Source organism: Gopherus flavomarginatus, chromosome 12, assembly GCF_025201925.1.
Source record: "Gopherus flavomarginatus isolate rGopFla2 chromosome 12, rGopFla2.mat.asm, whole genome shotgun sequence".
Classification (NCBI taxonomy): domain Eukaryota; kingdom Metazoa; phylum Chordata; order Testudines; family Testudinidae; genus Gopherus; species Gopherus flavomarginatus.
In genome coordinates this window covers 38,501,139-38,507,185 of record NC_066628.1, presented here as the reverse complement: position 1 = coordinate 38,507,185, position 6,047 = coordinate 38,501,139, and positions in this window count along the sequence as shown.

Below are 6,047 nucleotides of genomic sequence, written 5' to 3'. Positions count from 1 at the left end.
CACACCTAGCTGGGCGCTGGGTGGTCCCGCTGGACTAAAGATATAGGTGAGAAGTGACATAAGAGCCCATACCGTGCTTGATTCAAACCCAGGCTGGCGATAGAAACCGTGCCAAGTCTTTATCCTTAGGGCTTGTCTATCCACAAAGGTTTCACTGCTTTAAGTATACCAGAATAGTTATACCCCTTCAACCACGCTAATGTGGACACAGTTATACCACCAGAGCGAAGATTACGTCTACACTACAAGCACAACAGCAGCACAGCTGCAACATTGCAGCTACGTCACGGTAGTATAGACATTTACAACAGTGATGAAAGGGGGCTTTCTGCCACTGCAGTAAATCCATCTCTTCAAGAGGTGGTGGCTAGATTGATGGGAAAAAAATTTATCAGCCCTGAGCAGAGTAACTAGCTTGACCTACATTTTAGGTGTAGGCCAGGCCTTAGTCCCATAAAGGAAGAGGAATAATTTATACCCACATAAAATGGATTTTTACCTCTACAACACCAATACAACTGTGTCCACACGAGGGGTCGTACCTGAATAACTAATTCGGTTAAAAATATCACTCTCCTAATCAAAATAGTTATACTGGTACTTTGTCCTGACCATGCCTTGGAAACTTACACTGCTGTGGCTATAAAATGGATACTTAGCTGCCTAAGATGTGAGGCTAGATCTGATTTGAGTAATACGCAGGGTAATTCCAATGAAGTCACTCCAGATTGGCAGTGGTGTACATGAGATAAGAATCTGGTCAAAAGGCATCACTTTTGTGAAAGCAGACTGCTCCAGGCCAAAGTGGGCTGAGTCCTCAGGGGACCGTGAAATTGAGATTTCTGGAGGTAGGTTACTGACAAGACCAAGGGCTGTGATGCAACTGAATCTGGTGTGGAGCTGCCCAGCTAACTGTATGAGCAGTGCAACGGCTACCCATTACCTCAAGACATTTTCCTGTCTGTTGCTTGGACACAATGCTACCCAGAATGCTCTTGTGCAAGGCAGGGGAATATACCATGGGAACAGAGTGTAGGGATAGATCTAGCTGGAAATGCTCCTGGGTAGATTAAGTTAGTTGATCCTCTGACTTTTCTTAAGCCTCATGTTGGGCAATCCTGCCACTTACCAATTGGGGAGTGGCTGTGCAAACTCTGTTGCATCACCCTGCTGGCTCCAGTCCCAAAATCAGTTTCCCAGCTGCTAATACAGTTGCTCAGCCCTCACCAATCAGAGAGATGATCACCCTGGATCACACCTTTGGCCAGCATTACTGATGCTGTTAAAATGAACTTAACAAACAACTGGGCATTTTTGTTTTATTTTAGGCCCTACACGTGTTTGGGTAATTAATTTAATGCCAAGTTAATTACAACTACCCCAGGGAGAGAGGGATTAAACCGGGTTGTTTGCCCATTTACAGGACAAGGTAATAACTGTCTGCTGTCCATAATGATCTGATGAGAGAGGACTACATAGCAGGAGTGCTGATGAGCAGCTGTAGGAGCAGCAACATGAGCCTGCACAATCCACGTGCCAGTCTGGAAGCTGGATGAGGACCTGACTGCTCATCTCTGTCCCATCATTTGATATCTGCAGCAAAGAACATGGTAAGTCTCTTCAGCTGCCACATCCCACCTTGCTCTCTGGATCATACTGAGAGTAGGATATAGCCTTGTGCATTTCCTTGAAACTGTCACCCACTCTGCTCGCAAGGATAATGACACAATCCAAATGGGCCAGTACCACTAAGCACAGTGGGAATCCACCTATAGGCAAGGGTTGTTTAAGTAAAGATTTGTGTATCACTTAACCTCTGTGCTTCTTGATCCTTGCCTTAGACTGCTTTAGAATAGAACAATAAGGCTCGGCACTTCTGAAGCAACTTTCACGCAAGGATGTCAGAGTGCTTTACAACTCCTGTAGGGAAGGACAGATAGGGGTTACTTTTGCCACTTGTGAAAGGCAGCCTCATCTGGGGAGGTACATGGCACCTGTTTAACATCTCAACAGTGATGCCATACAACAGTTTAGAACAGGAAGTGGAGAAAAATATTCCTCTCCTATCCAATGAAGCTGCAAGGGGAAATTTGGCTCAGATACTGGGCTTAACAGCCAAGCTCTCATCAAAGGTGCCATGGGATTGCTAATGAGCACAAGTGGTCAAGAGGACTGGTTTTATTGGTTCATCTGCCAGGCAGCACAGGCCTGCCTATAATTAGGGCTATGTAACAATACAAAGAGAAGAGTGCCACCTACTGGTAATCATCAGCACTGCTTCCTGACACCCCTTCAAGGTGCTCCTTTCAAGTAGTGCCTGGACCCAGCCCCACTTACTGATGTCTGATTGGAATCACAGCACGAGGAGCGATAGCTGTACAGTTAACACGGCACTGAACACATTTGGCAATTCTTTGTTGCAAGATCTTCTCTAAGCAGATCAACTGGTTCAGCAAGCTCTTTGGAAAAGTGTTTATAATCCCTGCTGAATGGAATGGCGGAATTCCCCTAGCTTGGGAAGCTGTACTCATATGAGGTCTGGTATCTCTATTACCCATGGTGTTTTTAACTGGATTTTTATAAATTTCAGGACAGCAGGTTGCTTTTGCTCTTACGTGCAGTCCTTCCTTTCTTCTCTCACCTCATCCCTTCATATCATCTCCACTTCATTCCTTACCACCTTCGCAGCCTTGGGGAGACCTCTCTTAACCCGCTCCACCCTTCATTCCCATTGTCTTCTCCTCCCACACACCTTCCCCCTGCCCATCACAATCTGATCCTGCTGACTTTGTATTACCCTGTCACACCCGTTCTCCCTCCAGATTCCCTGCTCCATCTCCGAAAGCCTCCCACGGATCCATGACCTCTTTATCTCCTGCTATTCTCCTTCCCCGCACATGACCCTGGTACTCTCCATCTGACTCAGCATCCGTCACTGCCCTTTCCTTTGGTGGCTCTTCATCATAAACTACCCTGGCCAATGCCACTGGGTTTCTCCTCTCTCTCTCTCTCTCAGACACACACACGCTATTACCCCAACCCTTATCTTCTTCCTCCCCCCTCCTTCATTGGACATCCCACCATGTGGCTCTCCCCCCTCTTAGCATACATTATCTACTCTCCACCTAATTCTTCTTCCTCTGTTTTTCTGCCATCTTTGCTGCCTGATTGATTCATTTTCTTCCTCTCCCCTCAGTCCCCCATCCTCATCTGTGAAACTTCATTTTCCACATTAACAACCTTCCTGATCTGACTGCTTCTCCATTTCCTGTGCTAATGTCCTCATCTCTCTCTACAGTTTTGATCAGACTGCTCAACTCAGTCTCAAGCACTCCCATGACTCTGTCCAGCCTCTCCCTGAACTCCCTGTTCAGATCCAGGGTTTGAATTCAGCCCATCTTTGCCAACCACAAACTTGGGATCCAGAGCTGAACCATCTCAGGGTTTGAGGGTTATTCATATCCCGGGGCTTATGCTTCAGGCCTATCTAGACTTAAAATGTCTCTTTCTTCTGATAATAAAACTGCATAACAACAACTGGAGACCTTTGCTTGTGCTAGTTCGTTTATATCATGCAGTTGAAAGAAGAAGGATAAGTTAATAGAAGCATCAGTTACCTTACTCAGAGCGTTCCCCACTGACCTCCAAAAGTTCTTGAGAAGAAAGCAAGGCAACTCATCATACATATCATCTGAAACACACTGTCTGGGTGATTCTTCAGTATGAGAGGTGGCTATTTGCACAGGAGTATGATAGCTACGATGTAACAATTCATGATGCATAGCATGATGGTGCACACTTAAAGAAATATTTTCAGGGTGGTGAAATAAATCTTATCCTTAATTATCAGTAGAATTTGGGTCTACAAGATCAATGGCCCATGCTCTACCACCTTGGCCATCCTTCTTGGTTGGTGTATTGGCAGTGAGCTGAATATCATTGAAAGCATTTTTTCCACTCATGTATTGAGAGGATTTTTCCACTGGGATACTACGAGGCAACAATTCTCCAGGGTCAGCATCTAGTGTTTTATCTGCTGGGCCCTCAAAAATATTGGTCAATATGTTTATTGAAATTTGACATCTCAAAAGAGTTGGGTCTACTTTGTTTGGCATTGTACAGTGATTCTCAAAACTCATTCATCATGTAGAACATGTCTTACTAGACAGATCTTTTCACAGGCTACTTCTCATCTCATTTATAATCCCATGGACCACCTTCCCTCCCATCTGAGATTCCCTAACATCCATGTGGCAACTACACTACCACTAGAAAAGCATTTAATGAGCTTCTTCTAATGCAATACAGCAACTGGAATCAAGGCTAGGCCAGTACCATGTGCCCAGCCAGCTGTCCAGACCAGAGTTTGGAAACCAATGCCCTAGGTTGTACACCGATGCACAGCTGGCATTTAAGACAGCATGGACACAGAGACGCACAAACCCATCGTCATCAGGAATCAAATCTGGGACATTGATCACCAAAGTCACATGCCTGGAACTAAAAAACTCCTTTGGCTGTGAGAAAGCAGTAGACTATTATGGCCCATAAAACCAACCACTAGAGGGAGACACAGTCATAGGCACGATGCTGGTTTATTACACTAGTCTACCATTATTTCTAAAAGCTTTGGGAGATTTGAAGGCACTGGGAGGTTTAAAGCAAAACTTTCAGGGTTCTGGTTTTAGGGGCAAACAGTAAAGGGATACAGGGCATTCTTGACTCATGCCATGTGTTAAAGGAAAAGGATCAACAGTATCTGGTTTTCACTGAGATCATTCTGTTAGGTAAGGGCAGCAGAGGATAAATATGTCCCCAAAGCCAAGCTCTCAGGGTGGGGATGTTTATTTTACAGAGCCAAACATGCTCTCTCAGGCTAAAGTGAGACAGTTCCATAGAACTGGGAAGATTTGCCATAATAGAATGCTAGTGATTTCTGTGCACTTGAGATAGTAACGTGCAAGGAATATTTTCACTGATTCCCCAGAAGCTGCAGCAGGAGAGCATCACTGGGGAGCACTCATAGCACCAACAAAGGGCTCCCCAAAAGCAGCGGCACAAAAATATATAAGACAAGAGATAGGCAGCAGACGGAATAGCATGAAGTAAACTAGACATGACAGATTGGATGACTGCCCCCTGCTGTGCAGGGATATTCCTGGAGACCACTCTCCATTGTGCAATGTCTTGCATAGGAAGCATATTACACCTGGACTCCAGACACTGCACTGGCTTCCAGTTTGCATCATGGTTCTGGTTCTGATTTATAAAGTCCAGACTGGTTTGTTTGTACAGACAGATTTTCTACTCCTCCCTAACCCCTGCAGTTGCAATCAGATAGGAGCCAGGAATCTGAGGAAAGAATTTGCCCTTCTAAAAAGGGGTTTCACATTCTTCCACTCCAAAGCAAGGAGCAAAAAGCCCCCCCTAGAAACCCTAGACACATTTGACTGCAGGCAGGGAGGTTGCTATGGAGGGTCCTTGACTCTGGATACAATGGAACCCAACCCAGGCTGCTGACAGGGCATGTTCTAGTCCTGTCTATTACCTGGGGGTGAAAAGCTGGGTCTTCCAAAGGATGGGTTGCATGGGGATGAGTAGGTTGAAGGGGCAAGGTTGGTGGATTTGGAAGAATGATGAATGTGCCCATTGGATCAAGTGACACCTGGAATGTGTTTGCATTCATGAGACCAGCATAGGCTATTAAGGGGCTATTGAAGGTGGTGGCAAACCTCCCATTGGTGCTGGGTGTCACAGCACAAAACCAGGTGGTGTCTGGCTGACAATCCTTAAATCTGTTTTTCTAAGGAGGTGTGGCAGAGACTCGTGGGTGTTGAAAGTCAAAATGACCTTGCCCCATAGCTTGTGCTCTTGCTTGGATATTACACACCCCACACTCTTCCAAATCCCACTGACCCAGCGAGTTAATTTAAGAAGCCAGCTGAGTTAGTAGGTTTTGCTTCCATGTACCTGACCTAGTGGAACAAAAATGGATTGGACCTGAGTTAAGCCCATGACATGTGCAACTCCCACCTTCACGTCCTGGA